Raw genomic sequence first — 19,194 nt, 5'->3', positions numbered from 1 at the left:
TCAGTGGGACATAAGTGTAACTGACAGGTTGGATCCAACCTTTAAGCAGCCATCATGTATACTCCTATGTGAGAGTAGGTCCTGTTGAACCCAGTGGGCCTTCCTTCTGAATAGACATGCATAGGATCACACGGCTGAATTACAGCCTTTTGAGCATATCTATAACTAACCATATATAACTATAACTAACTGGAGTGTAATCCAGCTAAGATTAAGCACATTCCATTCTCATTCATTTTAATGGCAGGTGCCTAATGTTCACCTGGCGAAACCTTGGTGCTTAACTTTATCAGTTAAACCCCATATTATACAAGATGTGATAAAGTAGAGAACAATTAGCCAATAATGAAAGAAGTGTCACCGTTAAGATTATTCAGATCAGGCTGCCTGATCTAACAACTTGCTGCAGGTGCAAAATACAGGTATGGCGCTCCCCTGGAGGTCATAAGAGCTGCTTCCTCCATAAAAATGGATGGGACTGTCCTCTTCTGCAAAACACCCATATGCACACTCAAGGGGTTGCTCTGAAAGCCTTAGAGCATATGGAACCTGCTGGACATGTTCAAAAGACTTTACTGAAGCTGAAAAGTGTGAAAATAGCAGCACTTGGAAATCTATGATGACTGGTGGGAGGGAAGGGGTAGAAATTTTGCTCTGCCAGGGTGCGCACAATCATGTTTTTCATGTGATGACTTGCATGTTTGAAGCCCCCCACCCCTCCCGATATATTCATTGGAGTCAGTTCACATATTCAGTTGCTGGTTGTCAAGTGGAAAGTTTATTATTATTACATTACAAATGATCTAGATGTGTTTGGTCTGCCACTGCATCTGACAATTAGTACCAGAGAGGGAAAGCTATGCACAAATATACTATGTATTGAATCTCCCCCATGTGAAGGAACCCTTATTGCTTCTCAGCTTTTAGAACTTGAGAGTTTAGAGGGATTTTTAAAATAAATAAATAAATAAATAAATTCTGTCCTTGAAATAATTATAAGAAGTTAGCCCTCCCTTTAAAAAATAAAACAAAGAATTAGCTGAATATACTAAGAGCAGTACCATAAAATTTTGAAAGGACAGGGATCAACTTATTGTTTGATAAAGCTAAAGCAAGAATAGTAATCAATCCCCTGGCAGTGAAAATTTTAAATTTAAAATAAGCTTCAACAAAGCCTTTGAACCTTCAAACACTTTATCCTTAAGAAATTAATGGGTCCCTGAAGAAGTCTTATTTCCCCTTTCTGTTTCTGTTATATGTACTTCAATTACATTAGCCAACAATGTAGCAAAATAACCAGTATAGCCCAGTTTCACAGAATGAATGAATAAATGGTGTTACACTTTTCTCCTCTGTTGTCTAGTAGTGTATGCGCAGAAATGCTGAACAACTGAGAAGAAACTCACTGCCTGGTGTTTTACTTTTACTTTTCTTTTAAGTTTTTTGCTGATTCCCCTCCCCTCCCAGTTCTGATATGCCCATCACAATAGCCATCTCTCGGTCTCTCCTCCTGGCTTGTCTCCGTCTAGGTCCATTTCTGTTGATTGCAGCAATACTCTCGGATAAAAGCATCACTTTGCTAAAGGTTTCATTCAGTTGAACTTGGAATGGCCCTGAAGAGTCCTTCAGATGTTTCTTTCTTTTCAAGGCAATTGGGAACGTTTTCTTTTCCCTCTTAGGAGCAATTACTATTGCAGTCCCCAAGCAACTATGCCATCCTCTGCCTTTGGGCAAGAATGAATATAGCCTGTGTGTGTGTGTGTGTGTGTGTGTGTGTGTGTGTGTGTGTGTGTTTTCAAGTTCCAATACATCAAAACCTCCTAGAAATGACCTTCCATGTATCAGGTATAGGTTGTGGCTGCCTTTATTGTGCATTTCTTCTTTAAAAAAATCCCATCATAGTTACATAGTTTCAGCCTTGCTTGGCTTTTCCTAAACATGAAACGAAACTGTGTGTGAACTGTTGACACTGTTTTCCCCGCCTAAGTTGCTTTAGTCTCCTTATCAACCACAGGCCTAAAAATAAAGGCTTTAGGGTTCTTTGCTGGACTCTTTGTCTTATACTGTATCTTTCTATGAAGCAGGAGCAAAGTATCCCACTGTTGGAGGGGGGGGAGGGATATATGACTAGTAGAGTAATTAAAAATAGGCAGAGAGGTTGTAACCTTTTTAGCAATGTTTATTAATATTGCTAAAAATCCTGCGATGGTGGTGTGTGTGTAAGGGAGATTCACTGGAATACCACATCATAAGCCCATTCTGGCCTACTTGAGATGCGTAGCGTGGCTTTTCCTTCCCCTCTTTGCCCTTCCCCCTTATTTCCCCTCTCATTGCAGTGAATAGGAACCAGTTAGCCATACCAGCTCCGGGGCTTGCTTGGCTGGGTGTAGTTTTGTGTCAAAACAATTTTCCCCACCCCCACCCCAGCCACTATCCATAAATTTTCTGTTTTCATAATTAATTGCAACTGATTTCATCCAGTATATGCATTTTTGTGATTCTTATATTTGCCACTTCCAGGCTTCAGTGATTAAATGGCATATAAATTGCTGAAATTAAATGAATGAACCTCACGAAGAAACAAAACAGCATGCAAAATTAATCAGTGAAAAATTCAGTGAAATTTTCAGGGGTGGAATTTTTGTTGTGCTCACCTTTTGAAGTAGCTGAGGGTTTTTGTTTGAATGTCTGTTATTTCCTTGTACAAATCACCTCAGCAGCAGTGGTCTGCACTCTTTAGGCTTCCTGGGTTGCCTATGCTACAGGTAAAGCTCAAGGGGAAACTTAGGCCACATTCACACCATACATTTAAAGTACTGTGATACTACTTTAAACAGTCATGGTTTCCCCCAAAGAATTATGGGAGCTGTAGTTTTTTAAGGGCACTGAGAGTTGTCAGGACTCGAGGCCTCTGTTCCCTCGCAGAGCTCCAATTCTCAAGAGTTCCCTGAGAAGAAAGGATTGATTGTTAAACCACTCTGCCAACGGCAGCTCTGGGAGAGGAATTGGAGTCTCCTAACACCTCTCAGCACCCTTAACAAACAACAGCTGCCAGAATTCTTTGCGGGTAACCTTGAGTGTTTAAAGTGGCAGGACTTTAAATTTATGGTGGCCAGCATGAGGTAACCTCTCGGAAGCACAGGCAGCCTGGGAGACTGTAGAGCTCTGCAGACATGTTTTACTGGAAAGAAAAAAACACATGTACCAACCCTTATCTGCCTCATAACAATAAGGTAAGCTCAAAACCTCATACCCACCGATATTCTAAATTCAAGTTTTTTCGTGGACATGGTACTACTGGCAGTGAAAGTGCCATCTCTTTCCAGCAGGCCTCCCTCTCTGGTGGTGGGGCAGCACTTATACCACATCCAAGAGCCCCTCAGCCAGGCCTCGGGATGCTATCTCTGTAGTAACATCTCTATATACAATATAATGAGCTTTTATTATTATTTAGTGGATATGGTATAAAGAGGACGGGAGTCCTGAGGTCTAAATCATTGTGTACAGTGGGGGAATTTTCACTCCGCTAAGGAGCTCAGTGGGTGACCTTAGGCCACCCTCTGTCTCTCGGCTTAACCTTCCTTGCAGAATTGTTGTAAGGCCATGATGAAGTGGGAGAAACACATTAGCCAAGTCTCAGAATGGTATCTCTATGTACAATGCTAGATAATGATTTTGGCATATGAGCTTTTATTATTTAGTGATTACATTTTTACCTCACATTTCCTCAGGGGTCCTGTCCTCTTTTGCACCTGACCATCCTATCAGCAACTTGAATGGGTGGGGAACGGGATCGGCATCAAACCTTTTGAGGTAAACTCGCACAACTTTCTGTTCAGCCTTACAAAAACAGCACAGAGGAAAGAGCCTTCATCAATTTGTTGGGGTGACACTTGGGGACATGATCCTAGGTATGGGAATTGAGATATTATCATGCCCTGTTTTTATTCGTAAAACACTGGATGGTATGGCTAATCTCCATGCTATTAAAAGTGCCACCTGCTTAATTTGTATGTGCCTGACTGCTGTTAAAGGCATAAGAGCAGAATCAATAAAATGGTGGTAGCTTTAGGTGTGCATATTTTTGTCTTACAGCAGGGGTGGGGCACCATTTTCAGGCTGAGGGTCGTAGGTCGACCTTCCAGGAACCACATGCCAGCAGTGTATTGAGACAGTGCAAAAAGTGGAGGGAGCACCCCACACTCACACCCATTCATACACATGTACACCTAACACCCAAACAATACATTTTCACACATTACTATTATTTTACCATTATTAGACTTGTTAATCTCTTGTTAACCAAAAGGTTTCCAAGCAACCTATAATACATCACACACACATATTCATTCATTTCTTCACACCCACACAGAAACTTTTTTGTTGATCATATATAAACATACTCTTATCTTCCTCCATTACTTTAAAGTAGTTCCTCATCTGTCTTTTTAAATGTTCTTTGGATATTGCCTGATAAGAAATTACATAAGCAGGGCAGCTTGCAGTTTGTTGCTCAAAATAATTTTTAGAAATCAGATATGAGCTGAACATAATTACATGGATTAGAAATAATTAATAGAGATTTGTGCTGGGATTTAGAATGTGCTCTATCCAGAGAGCTTATGAAATTACAGTCCACTCCATTTATTCTGTACACCCTTCTGAACAGATATTTGCATAAAATGGGTTATAAAGCCAACCCATTTCCCCCTCCTGTTTCTGAATCCATATAGATGCACCAATCAGATAACAAAGAGTTGAGGAATGGCTGTGCTCCTGCACTCCTAAGATCAGAGTGGACCCGATACATTTCGGCACCTGAGGCGATCCACAAAACGGTGTGTGCATCTCCCTGTCAGGGAAGAATAGGTGAGTAAAGATTGGGAACAAGGGGGCGATAGCATTAGTGAAAGCAAGGGCTGCCTAGCAGCCATATCCAAGCTGAATACTGGCTGGAACCAGCAGGGCAGAAGATGGAGGAACATTCTTGCATTTCTTCATCTTAGCAGTTTCCCCCCATTAGAAACAATGGCAAGTGCATTCACTGGAGACATTGACTCCGAAGGCAAAACACTCTCCCTGGTTTGGAGTGTGTGTCAGACAGCTGAGAAGGCATCGGATCCAAGCCTATTTCCTGGTCCTCTCTCAACACAACCCTAGGCTTTCCCCAACTTTTCGTTTTTGGAACTACAGGAGCTCAAATGCAGGTAGGGACAAGGCTTTGTTTCTGCTGCACCAGAGTCCTTTCCCACACCCTGGAGAGTGAGGCTCAGTATATCTGATGTCTTTCCAATGGTCCTAGGACAGCAGTGAAAGAAACTTGCTTTCTCCTCCTAGTCACATATATTCCTACAGTGTCTAGGTGCAATGTGTCCTCTACAGACTTCTTCAACTTACTTAGTTTTAACAAGTGCTAACACAAAAGAAGTTACCTTTTAAACAAATGTTGGGCCACTATTAGTAAGTAAAATGTCTATTATTTGAAAATTATACCAGTGTTCTCACTGCAGTAACTCTGAGAGGGCCCAGTCCCTTAGTTATTAAGCAGCAAAATAAATATGTAAATAAATCAATAAAATATATATTGAATGTGACAAACCCTTTCAGAGAATTTGCAATTTGGCTTCTGACAGAATGGTGTTACTTAATTCAGTGTGCTAAGAAACAAAGAATGTCAAGAATTCTCATATCTGTAACTTTAAAAACTTCTTTGTTTCAAGATAACATCTTTACTTATTCAATATAACACATGATCAGAGTAACTTTATACATACATACACACAGGTGCTTTACTTAGGCTCACTTTTGCATGTACACATACTTATTTCACACGCTGAAAAGTTGTTTTGGAAAAGTGGGAAACACATTTAATCTTTTGTAAGTACAAACGGGTAGTTGTGCATTAAATTATTATATAATGCTGCACATCTTCTCTTTTGTATTAAGAGATGCCTGGGTTTCCAGCATGCCTGGAAGGCTTGCCACCAAATTCAGATGCTCAAATACTTGGCTCAAATAACACTGTAAAATCCCTTGCTATGCTGTTCTACTGATGCAAAGTGATGACGTAGATAGGGTGCCTGGGCCAGTCCAATGACCTTAGGATGAATTGAGTCCCTCTTTGGCTTGCAATGGGCATCATACAGGGACAGAGTATCCTTTGTCAAATCTAGTGGTGCATAGACTCAAAGCACTTCTCACATAAACCTAGCTGAAAAGTAATCATATTTTGCCTTCCTACTGGTACATAAACCTACCCAGAGGGTGATCATATTTTGCCCTGATAATGGGAACTGGCATAGAATAGTTTCATTCCATTTCAAATATTAATTATGTAAACTAGGAATAGCAGGGTCTAGAAACATATGTTAGTAAGTGATAGGTTGCTTATCATCTTTGGCAAGAAATACGTATATCATAATATTGGGTTTTCGACTTGCATGTTTCAGGCTTAGTCCATAAGTGGGTTCTGGAGTTAAGTCTTGGCTAAGATTAAACTCCCAGTGACAGCTTGCGTATATTTGAAATCCTAATATTGATACTGCTCCGTCTTTTGTTTCTTGGATCTGTATTTGATTTTGATTAAATGTTTTTAAGGATTATTTTCCAAGTAAAAGTGAAAAGTGAGAAGGAAGCAATGGTTGAAGAGGTTTATATATATACCAGAGGGTCAGAAACAGCCATTCAGACTCCTTACCGGAACAATTTCCTCATTTGAGATATAAAATAAGGCAGGGAAATGGTCCATACAATACATTCAAGTGTTAGAAACAAGGATTTCAATGTTTATGGCTCAAAGCCTTTTATTCTTCCTCAAAGTATGTGCTCATCTCTAATGTAAATGCACTGCATTGTCCTCTCATTGTCCTGGATTTATGAATAAATCATTAGTCTTATTTAATTAATGAGGTCTGGCTAATAATATTCCCAAACTGTCTGTGCTTTCATATCCTTCAATTCCAAAATGTGTTCTTGACTGGTGTGCACGTGCACATGAAGGGGGGGGTGGGGGTGGGTAAGAGAAGAAAAGAGACTCTTCATAATTCAGCAGTGCTTAGAAATTTCATCAGCAGAATGTGTGCAAAGTGTCTTAGCTCAGAGCTATGCAAACCAGAGAGAAAATCGAATTTGAGTTATGCTTTTTTTTTTAAGTTGGAAAAAAACGCCAGTGTAAGGTTGCCAGATGTCCCTGTATTTTAAGACATGTCTCTTATCAAGGGGACAATGTAGGTCTGCAAAATAGAAAAGGCATTTCTGAACCACGTCCATAACAGATAGACTGTAGCACTGTCATGTTAGCATGGGATGAAACAGGACGCAGTCATCAAAATGGAACAGCTAATGAGAAAAGGAAGAGTAAAAAGTTGTGAAGGTGAGTCCATTCTGGCTGCAGAGAATACCATAATCATAGGTTGTTGGCACTGGATTGCTGGTAACTGGGTTTTAGCAAAGATGGAGCTCCAGCGATCTCTGCAACAGTTGACTTCAATTGGGCTTTGAGGGTGGGAGAAAAGTGAAAGTGGTAGTGGCAGATATAGACCAATGTAAGATGTAGCAAGGACGGAGCATCTGCCTTACATGCAGAAGGTCACAGGTTCAATCCCCAGCATCTCCAGGTAGGGCTGGGAGAAACCCTCTGACTGAAATCCTGGACAGCCACTGCCCTTTACTGTAGACAGCACTGAGCTAGATGGACCAGTAGTCTGACTTCTTATAAGACACCTTTCTTTGTTCTTAAGGAAGGAGATTGTTGAGTTATTCAACACAATTGAACTACATCAGCACAAGGGATTACCTGAAAATGTGATCAGGATGATGCAGGGGGATGCTCCCATCCTTCTTGCAGCATACAAGGTTCTCACATTGGATGTACACTAGCCAGTGCTTGAATGGGATGCCATCTTGCTTCCGTTTAGTAGGCCCTTTCCCCCTCTTCTAGCCTTGCTGAGGACAGAACTTTTTGTGGAACTGGGAGAGACAGCAGCAGGTGTACAATGTTTGCTGCTTTCCTACAGTCTTCTGTTTGAAGGGCTGTCCAGTCCTTAAGTCTGCCTTAAAGGTAAAGATCCATAAGGAACAGCAGGGTTTGGGGAGTTTTCTGTCAACAGTTAACAGAAAAAGATCCCTGCTGGATCAGCCTAAAGGCCTACCATGGCCAACCAGATGCCTTTGGGAAGCCCGCAAGTAGGAGCTGAGTGCAGCAGGACTCTCCTCACCTGTGATTCCCAGAAACTGGTATTCAAAGGCATACTGCTTCTGAGAGTGGAGGCAAAACACAGCCACCATGACCAGTAACCATTGAAAGCTTCATCATCCACTGACCACAAATAGCAGACTGAGCAGGTGTACAAGTCACCTGTCCACAGTCTTTCCCACTAGGATGTTGTGGTTTTCTATTTAAATTATTGCTTTCCCCAGAGAGGTTCACCTGGTGCCATCATTACATGTGTTTAGGCACCAGGCAAAAACATTCTTTACCCAGGCCTTTGGCCATTAAATAATCTATGACGTGTTGGGGGGGGTACTGTTATTATGATTATTTTATTATTCTGCCTGTTATTATGCTTTTCATTATGTTTTTATTATTGATGTTCTGTAAAATGTGTTCTCAATGCTGTACACTGCCCTAGGATCTTTTGATAAAGGCGTGTATATAAATTGAACAAATAATAATAATTATTTGTAAATTTGCATCTATATGTATCAGCTAACATGCATATTTATTCCAAAACTGTGTCCACTTTTTTTGCAAAATATGCGTGGCTACATCAACTGCAGCGGTATGAGTGTAAGAATGCTGCTATTCTGAGCACATTTTAGATGAGTATCACTTTGACATCTTTCTTCAATGCAAAAAACATACTGGCCAGTTGCATTCCTAAGTAGTCTTCTTCCCTTTTGATTATATTATAAAAGGATTAGTTTTCTGTAGCAGCAATGGGTGGGGGTGGAGGGAGAGCATTCAAGTGCCAGTGAATTCTTGTGCTTGTTTCAAATGCTTCAAATGTTGTTGTTTTAATATTTAAAGCTGTAGGGCTGTGCTCTGCAGCCAGGGGAAACAAAAACTTCACTTTTTAAATATTTCATGGCTTGCTGGACTCCAGCAGCAGCAGCAATAGCAATAGCAATGATTTCTTTAAAACATTAACACTTTAGGTGCCCATCACGGCAGGACAAAATTGTGTTAAGTTAGTGAATGTGCTGGAAATGATGTACATTGCAGGAATTTATTAAACACCAAATGGGTTATGTAGAGTTCATTCATAGCTGGAGAGCAAGCCCTTTATTCTTTTCTACTCACAAGGCCAGATTAAAGGATCCGGAGGCACTATGCTGAATTGCATGGTGGGAATCTCGAGGGTTTTACCTCACTAAACTATTATTTCTCCAGTAGCAGATACCTCTTTTTGCCTTTCTGACTCACACCTGCTCTCCCTATTTCGTCCTATCTTTTCCACTCCAGTTATATTTCACATATCCTACTTTTCTAAAGATTTGCTACATCAGGGCAGTTCTATAAAATGCTTTCCCTTGCATCTGAATAATAATAATAATAATTTGATTGAACCCATTTCAAGTGTTTCTCAATGGTTCATAGCAATTTGCACCAAGGATCAGCTTTGGTTCAGCTCCTAGTCCTCATAATCTCCAATAATTACCGGTAGGTTATCTGTAACTAGTAGCTATTTCAGGCTGGCATTTTGAAAATATAAGATCATATTGACACCTAACATACATTTTAAAAGTTTGCCACTCAGTTTCTTAGTTGCCATTCAGCTCAACAGCACCTGTGCAGGAGAGCATCCAGATGGGTTGTGTCCAGCATTTTAAAAACTAGTGTCAGACACACATAAGAGATCGACTCTACTGTGAAATTGTGTTTATTACACTCTTATACAATTGCACTGTGACTACTGTGAATTATCCACAGTTTCGTTAGACTCCTTCAGCCATGTGTATCCCTGTACATGTAAAGATTTCTCCCCTAAATAATCCTCTTTTCTGCAGAAACCACAGAAATCAATATGCCCTGGCCTGGCTTATCTGGAACTCCATGTCCATAAGGCATTTGCTATTAGACAGGAGTAGCTGCTGCTATTTCTGTTGAATTTGATTTCACAGATAAAATGACAAACTGCTTAATGAGAAATCATTGGACTGGGTTTTTTTTTTTAAGTACAGGCATGTTACGGCACAGTAAGCCTCACATCTAGCAACACTCAATAAAAATAAAAATACATAGTGATTCAGATGGTGGTCTGAATACACCCACATGGCAAGCTTTTATTGAATCCAGTGTTTCTGGTTTTTAGCAACATACACAGTATTACAGTGCACTGAATTTGAAATGACTGTATAGAGGCTTTTTGATCTTAAGCACATGAATGCCTGGACTACAAATGTTTGCCTCCTGGATGGTTTTTCATTATTCTAAACTTCTGTGTTGCTACAGCATATTGTTTTTTATTGGTTTTTGGTCTCTTAGGGGTGTTAGTGTATCTTCTGTGTTCTATTAATGGGTCAGGCATAATAACATTTTGCCTACACACCTGACAATTCTACTATTCTAGTGTACAGAACAAATATCTGCATACTGGCCATTTGAGGTATAATGGGAAGCTATAATTTCCTGCAGTGAACGATGCTCATGACCCCCTTCTTTTTCCTTCCTTGGCCACCAGGAGGAGAATGCAAATTCCCACATTCACTTTCAAGCTAACCAGAGTTCCCTATTACGTCCAAAGTCAGGGAACTGTGGTTTGTTTAAACGCTATTTATTGAACAAGCCAGGAACAGAATCTATGGTAAACCACGCTCATATAGTCTAAGGGACAGCTCAGTCACTTTCCCTATGGGTGAGGAACTGATTTTAAACAAACCGACAAACTAACTGAGGCTGTAGAAGCACAAGAGTGCCTCCCCCAACCTCCTGCCTTGCAAGAAGAGCCTAACAGGGTGTTGGATGAGGCAGCTTGACTGCCTTTGGTTCTTCCCAACCCCACCCTCCTTTTAATCGCACCAGAGGTAGATTTAGGGCAGCATGACTGATTCCACTGCTCTGGGTGCCAAGCCTAGGGAGTGCTGCAGGGCGTCACAGCTATGACATAGTGAATTGAGTATAATGGAAGGCAAGAGGCAGGGGGTCGCTGTATTTTGGCCTTGCACAGGGCACTGCTGAAATTTGAGAGACCAAAGTCCACCCCTGATTGCAGCTGTAGTTAACAATGCACATTCTTGCCGTAATCTTTTACTTATTGAAAAGTAAGGTTCCATAAAACTTTTACAAAATGTTTTGAAAGAAGTCCGGAAACTGTTAGCTGTAAGAGATAGGAGAGGATTAAGTCATCATGCCTCCTTTGTCACACGATGCCATCTGGATTGTGACAGTGAATCTTTCTGTTAGGATACACTGCAGCAAAGTACTTCTTTTTAAAATCAAGAGTGTATTTATTTCTGCAAAATACAGTCTAAGCCAGCATTCTGACGTGTCCTTTGCAAGAGTCAGCTTTACAGCCCAGCTCTTTTAATGGCTGTGCAGAATACTAAAATCACACTACATGCATGTGCAAATACCATGCATGAAGATTACAATAACCAAACATCTTGTGCATGACTGGTCCCATTATTAGCAAAACAGGGCACTGAAGCATTTCCTCTTCACAATGAAATGCAGTTCGTCCCCTGCTGATAATGGCTATGAATCTCTTTCATATTTTCATAGATATATTATTTTGTCTGGTTGTGGGTATGCAGTATTGGGCACACAATATACTAGGTTTATTTTCCCTTGGGCTGTGAGAGTAGTCAGTGTGGCCCAGGGCTTTTTGCAATGAATAGAACATTGCTTTAGTGAAAATCTAAACAAAAGTAAATAAATAAGATCAATAATGAGAAGGCATGAAAGAATACAGAGGGAATATTTGGTTGATTTGATTGACATCCTATGCCCTTTTAAAATTGGTGGGGGGTTTTGGAAGGGGGATTATTGGGTTGGTTTTTTATTTTGATTATATATTTTGTGGTTTTTATATTTTGATTTTGTTCTGTGAACCACCCAGAGACCTCTGGGTATAGGGCAGTATATAAATTCAATAAATAATAATAATATAAACAGAAATCAGATGATCCAGACACAAGAGGAAGGTATCAGTTACCAGGGGGAAAGCCCAAAACAGACCAAAGAAGAATGAGTATGCTTAGTGGGCCTGGAATGCTGATTGAATGTTGGAGTGGAGAAACAGAAAATTGAGAGGAGTGTGGAATGGAGTATCTTGTAAAAGGGCATGGCTGGCAGCAGGTGGGCCTGAATAGAAGCATGCCATTCTGCAATATTTTATTGCATTCCTACCTGATACATAATTTAACTGAAAATCACTGAATCAGCAAGAACTCACTTGCAGCATTTGGTTTTTCAGGCAACATGAGAGAAGTAAAGCATTTGCCAACTTGATACCTTCCAGATGTTTTGGACTACAATTCCCAGGCAGTGTGGCCAATTGTCAGGGATTATAGGAGTTGTAGGATGGATGGTGCTAGGCTACTGAAGGCTGGCACAGACTAAGCAGCTCTGAACTAGAAATGGCAGCCTAATTATCTACAGTAATATGAGTTGTTAGCAAGGAGAAAGAAAGGAAGTCTACAAGCAGATGATTTAGTGAGAATGTGTCTAGATGGTATCCAGTGAAAGACAAATTGTCAGTGACATTTAAAATCCAGCATCAAACACTAACATCTTTGTTGACACAGTGAAATCATGATGAATGGATTTTTCCTGACCATTTTTGCTAGATGTAGTTGCCTTTCAAGTGCTCTATCACATAGTTCTCCAGTAGAACAAGTTGCCTAAGGAAACTGTGTGGAATCTCCATTGACTTTCCCCCCCACCCTGCCAAAGGAAATCTGGAACAAACTTCCATTGGGGATTCTGTTGCCATGCAGTAATGGCCAGCAAATTCTGGGCCAAATTCAGCTTCTGAAGGATACCAACCATTCTCTACTTATTTGCCAAGCCAGACTAAAGAGGTGTGAGTAGAGAGAGCTATAGTTATGAGCTTTGTCAACACAACTGCATTCTACTGGTGGTGAGAACATTTTGCCTGGTCTATCACCTTCCATTCTCACTTAAAGCACCCGTCCCACAAATGAAACAATTCAGAACTAGTCAGGTTTTGGCCTGCTGGGCTCATTCCAACCTGACTCCTTTTTGGTGTTTCTTACTGTCCTCCAAAGTTTTCTGGGGTTGAAACTTTTCATGGTATATGTGTGTTGCCCTCAGTATCACTTATTTGGATCACTTTGCAATTCACACTACATACAGCCAGACATTTCCAGACAGTCCTGTGATGATTACGTGTCAGCAGCTATCGATTCTGCCAGAATCTCATTTTATGAAAGCCATCTCAATACTGATTGTCCAGCAGTGATCCGTAAGAGAACAGAATTCTGTATTCATGAATGCACACACTCGTATATGTCTTTGCCTGATAACTGTGCACCCATAATAGGTAAGTGACATGAACAGGCACCTTCTCAAAGTTCAGATTGTTTGCCTTTGCATAGGTTAGCTCTAGTAATAAAAACATACCAATTTCCTTTCTAGAAGAATTGTATTCAGGCATAGCATGGAAAAAAATACCTAGCAGTGAAAAATGAAAAGACATTTATAATGACTTTCTGTATCAACTATATGACCTTGTGAATGTTGCTACATCCTTTAATCTTTTTGTACTCTCAAACATAATGAATTAATGCAGAATTCACCAATCTGGTCCACTCCACCCCCCATCCCTCCGATCTTTTGGACCACAACTTTCATCAGCCATACCTAGCATGACTGGAGGGCACCAGGTTGGCAAATGTTGAGTCAAGGCATGATGACTTGGAGGGATCAGGCTTGACATTTATTTATTTATAAATTAACATTTTAAAATGTATTCCCCCGCCCTTTTCTTTTAAACTTTATTTTTTAAAAATCTGATTTAATTTATTGGGGGTTGCTTTGCCATTAACCAAACATATTATATTTTTATATTGTTGTGACCCACACAGGAACCTTGTGGTAAAGGGTACATAAGAAATAATAACAGCAGCCACAACTGTAGGTCTAACAGAAAATCCTCCTGAATTTTTCTGGCTTCATACAAACGAACTCAAACACCAAATGTGGTTACTAATATGTCCAGGCAGTAATGGTCTTCAGCATCTGGGCAGCATCTGTGTACAGAACAAACTGCTGGAATTCATAGTCAAAGATAGCATCAGAAATGCTCTGAGGCTAGATATATTTACCCTAATATGGTGCAAATTATGAACAAATGACTTTGTGAATTGGATAGTGTCCCTTATCCATGGCAACAAATGTATCAAATTCAGCACATTTCATCAATTCCTATGGTAAGACAACAAACTACTAGGTTGTTTGACACCATTTGAAGAATATGCCGATTAACATTCATCTGCTAACAAAAGTATCTTATCTAGAATGTATAAAATTTTGCTTGCTGAATATAGTGGTACACTTGATTGTCTGCATCAGGTATGGGAACAGGATATTGGTAAGGTAATATTCGGGGTGGGGAACAGAGTGTGGGAGAAAGTTCAATTATTTTACATTGATTCATACATCTGACTCCTTGCACTCTGAGTAGGATAATTAATAATTGTTGGAGGGCGGGTGGAGAGCTAGGTATCGTTTACTATATGTAGTGGACTTGCCCAGTGACTGGGGAGTTTTGGAATAAGGTTTTTATGAGCTCCAGTTGATTATGGGGCAGTTGCCAGATCCACTTGTGGTGTGTTATCCAATACTTATGATACTTTAAGGTACTTTTGAAAGATTCTTTGTTGAATTGTAAGCATTTTGTATTAATTTGTTAACAGTATAATGTATTTATGGTTATGTTTTGCATGTCTTGTAAGTTACCTGGAGACCTTTGGGTTAAGTTAGAAGTTAGTAGTAGTAGTAGTAGCGGTAATAATAATCAACTGTACCCCAAAGCTACCTGGCAGCAGCAGTAGTAAGAAAGTTGTAGTCGTCATTGGCACCCAGAGTGCTTCAGCAACAGAGTATAGGAAACCAGGATCCCTAGGAATTTAACCAGAGTTTTTGAGGTTTTTAGGAAAGATCAAAGGAACTAGATTTCTGAGAGGACTTGGTGGTCACAGTGCCACTGCAGGCTATAGCAACAGATTCTCTCAGTACTCCTGTCACCACCATTAAGCTTCAGGGGCAGATGAAACCGACTGGCTAACTAAAGAAGCAGGAAGAGCTGCTGCTGTGGCTGGTATTGAAATAATGACAAGCTGAGGAATTACAGACTAATTATGAGATTGGCTCTGCTCATAATTAGCCCAGAAGTTCCAAACAGGAGATGTTTGAGGTCCAAACTCTCCGGTTCTTAATTTCAGCTGCATATTGGAGACCAGTCCAGTAATATATCATATTGTATTTTAAGTTTTAAAAAAGGTCTGCATTGTGGTTTCTTTCAGGTTGTTAAAATAATTCTTGTGGCCATAAAACTGTTCTCTAAATTATATCAAGAGTTTACACTTGAGATGCCCTTTAGGGCAGACTAAAATTTCTTTGTGGTGATTTTCATCCTTCTCAAATATATGTGGACCTTTGGCATTATGTTCATTATATTTCTGATGCATTGCCCAGAGTTCCCAGGCACACTATATCATGAAGACTGACCTTTTTCAATCACTGCTTCTTCAGAATCATACAAGGTGTGACTGTGTACTACTGCAGATCCAGCTACAGGCCAATTCTGGCTCAATAAATTATTAACATTTACCCCCCCCCCATCAGTTGGGAAATATTTTAAGCAACTCTGGTGATTTTCCTTTCTGAAGTGAGTGATCAGACTCCTGAGGCCTAACAAAAATAAAAATAAAAAGTTTGTTATCAAGCAAAGGTGGTTTTTTTGGAGGTCTCTGGGCGTACCATATCACAAGCAAGTTGAGGGAGGAAAGTGGAGCAAATAAGTGTGTTCCAGCAAAAGAGTAAACCCATAAGATATACCAGGGATAGCTAATGTGTTGCACTCCAGATGTTGTTGAGTCATTTACATATATGGCTTTCAATTTATTATATATAATCAAACTAGGAATGATACGGAACAGATTATTTCCAAGTTGCAAATACCTTTGAAGCAAGGTAGTGATTGCACACAGCAATACAGACATGTGGCTAGAGGGAGACAGAGAGAGTGAGACTCGCTTAAGTTGATTTTGTTGACTCACCTAAGTCAACAAAATATCCCTCTTTTCTTTAAGAGTGCATCTCATCTTTCCATTGCTGTAAAAGTCTAGGAAAGTACCTTCTATGTCAGGGTTGGCTAACATTTGGTCATCCAGATCTTCTTGCACTTTAACTGCTATAGCCATCCCTGTTTTTTTGAGCAGATTCAAATTATATTCTGGGACTGCATGGTGAGAAATATATATATAAGAGACAAACACTAACAATAATGACAACCCTAACTGCTTTTCTTTAACAAGCAAACGAAAACATACTTCTCTTTTATCTCCCATAGTTCTTGTTCAGAAGAAGACACAAATGAAACTAAGCAGCGCTTTTCCAGATGTTTACCTTCTGTGTTGCAATGGCACTTGGGGTTTATCTGATAAACATAGGAGGGTGATTGATTTGGTATAAGTGTTGGAGTCCATGCAAACATACGTTGTAGTAAGCAGCCTTCCCCAAACTTGGTGTCCTCCAGATGTTGTTGAACTACAACTCCCATCATGCTTGACCATTGACCATGGTAACGGGCTGATGGGACCTAGATTCCAAAAACATCTGGAGAGTACCAGGTTGAGGAAGGCTGTAGTAAAGGAAGTTGTGGTGAGTGGGGATTAGGAAGACAGAAACAGATCTACTAGTTGCATCCCTTGTCAAAAACAGCAATTAAAAAATACTGTATGTCATTCCAGTTTATATGGCTATGTTATATGGCTTTCCAGTTTTATTTCCTCAACATCACAGTTTTTCACCTTCATATGAGCAGAGAAGCACCCTGCAGATTATCAAAGTAGCCAAGGTCAATGACATTACACAAATGCAAAAGAAGCTAGAAAAGTGTCTTGTTGGCTTGTGTGAAATTCTCAACATAATGTCACTGAACCTTAAAACCACATCTGTCTATACCACAGACATGTTACCATACCCAGCAATAGTTTTCCTTGTTGACACTGCAAATGTCAGCATGGGGGGGGGGGATTAAATGATGTGCTGAGATAGGTAAATTAAAATTTTAAGTGAAGCTTTCACCAAACTAAAACAATTAATCTAGATATTTTTTTTTAAAAATTGTATTATTGATTAAGCCCGATAGCAAAAATGTAAAATATTCTGTACCATATAAAAGTTGATGCATAGCCATCACTTGGTCCCTGGTGCATATTTCATTTTATTGTAGCATTTGTCTCAAGCAATCTTACCAAGGAATATTCAATGCAGCTACTTCAATAAAGTACACACTAACACTACAAACATGAGCTGTAGCCATTCGATACACAGGAATGTTTTTGACTAAATAAAATAAATAATATTTCCCTGCAAGGTTGTCATCTGGAGCAAATGTACTTGAGAGCATGTTTGACTGAAATTGATGGATTTATTTATTTATTTATTAAATTTACATCCTGCCCTTCCTCACAAGGGAGCTCAAGGCGGGATACTAAAACAAATTCATTTTACTGTTATTTATTTTATTTTATATTTATTTCATAAAATGTACACTCTGCTTGTTTGTTAAAAAAAGCTTAAAGTGGTTAACAAAGAGTATTTTTTATGAAATAATTTTAAAAAATATTTTAATGTATTTATATCCCACCTTTCTCCCAAGTTTGGCTTTCAGTACATATATATTCAGCCTTTCCTCCCACACACAACCAAAGGCAGCATAGATGGGATTCCCAGACAGTCCATTGTCCAAGACTTGACTAACCTAAACTTTCTTAGCTTCAACACAATGGCAGCCTCAGATGCCTTCAGACTAGGGATGTAGTTTGCATTAAAAGACAAACCTACCTATTTCACACTTTCCAAAACAATGCAAGAACCTCTAAAATTTGCTATTCCTCCACATTTTGCAATGCAGTTCCCTTATATAAATGGGACTGCTTCCTGATAGCTAGGGCTAGGGCTAGAGTGACAGCAGGAGCTGGAGCACTAAGGAGAAACTATGCATCCACATATATTTCAGCTGAATTCAGAAGATTAGCACATGCACAACATCACCACCCAAAGAAGGAACACTGTTGAGGGCATGCAGAAAGGGGGAAGGGACTTTTGCAGGTAGCTTTAAAAAGCCAAGAACTTGCAAAGACTGGCTGCCTGTGTCAGACAAAAGTTCAATCCAGAATGGATGTAGCTTAGTAGATAATGAACTGTCCCTGGATAGCATTGAATCTAAGCAGATCTTCAGTGATAGACTCCCTTGCAAGCAGGTCTGCTAAACTGCCTGCGATATTGCTGAATAGGGACTCTAAAATTATGGTTCCAAGCCAGTGCAAGTGTCTTAACAGTTTAAATGACAACCAGCAAATACATAACATACTTTGTTGGTCCTATTTGCCTGGGAGCCAGTCAGATACTACCTAATTCCCCATCTGAACTAATTTTGACCCTTAGATGAATTTTCATACACTGAGAAAACTTGTTACAGGCCCAGTCATCCTCTCCTTCGATAACCATATTTGTGCCCTTGTACCGTTTCCACTCATTCCAGGGGGGTGAGGGGTTGCAGTAGATGTTAAGAATATAAGGGCAGTCATGCTGGATCAGGCCGAAGGCCTATCTAGTCCCACATTCTGTTTCTCACAGTGGTGAACCAGATGCTTATGGGAAGCTCATAAACAGGACAAGGCAGAAATAGCCCTCTCCTGCTGTTGTCTACTAGCAAACTTGTATTCAAGACAGGCATGCTGATTCTCAACCTAGAGGTAGAATATTCGTTTACTTATTTCTTACCTGCCGTTTATCTGGGAAAGGAGATTTGGGAGATTTAATTTATGTTTTAAAATTTGTATATTGTATTGTTGTAGGCCACTTTGAAACGTACATGGTGGAAAGCAGGATATATATATATATATTTTAATGAACAGCTAAGGTCCCAGAGTGGGACTTTAGCTGTTAATTTAACAGCTGTTCATTACAACAACTATAAAAACAAATAAAACCATTAC

At 39.8% G+C, this 19,194-nt stretch overlaps 1 long non-coding RNA gene across 1 annotated transcript in view; it reads left to right on the top strand.

Moving 5' to 3' along the window:
- Positions 1–19,194, top strand: part of LOC128424269 (uncharacterized) — a 127,964-nt gene that overhangs the window by 38,745 nt on the left and 70,025 nt on the right. Inside the window, exons 5-6 of the long non-coding RNA XR_008332972.1 lie at positions 3,732–3,813; positions 4,734–4,869. This is a non-coding gene — a long non-coding RNA (uncharacterized LOC128424269). The remainder of the gene's footprint in view (positions 1–3,731; positions 3,814–4,733; positions 4,870–19,194) is intronic.

This window comes from Podarcis raffonei, chromosome 12 (assembly GCF_027172205.1).
Source record: "Podarcis raffonei isolate rPodRaf1 chromosome 12, rPodRaf1.pri, whole genome shotgun sequence".
NCBI classification, from domain to species: domain Eukaryota; kingdom Metazoa; phylum Chordata; class Lepidosauria; order Squamata; family Lacertidae; genus Podarcis; species Podarcis raffonei.
The sequence above is the reverse complement of the archived record's forward strand: the minus strand, read 5'-3'. Positions and strand labels throughout refer to the sequence as shown.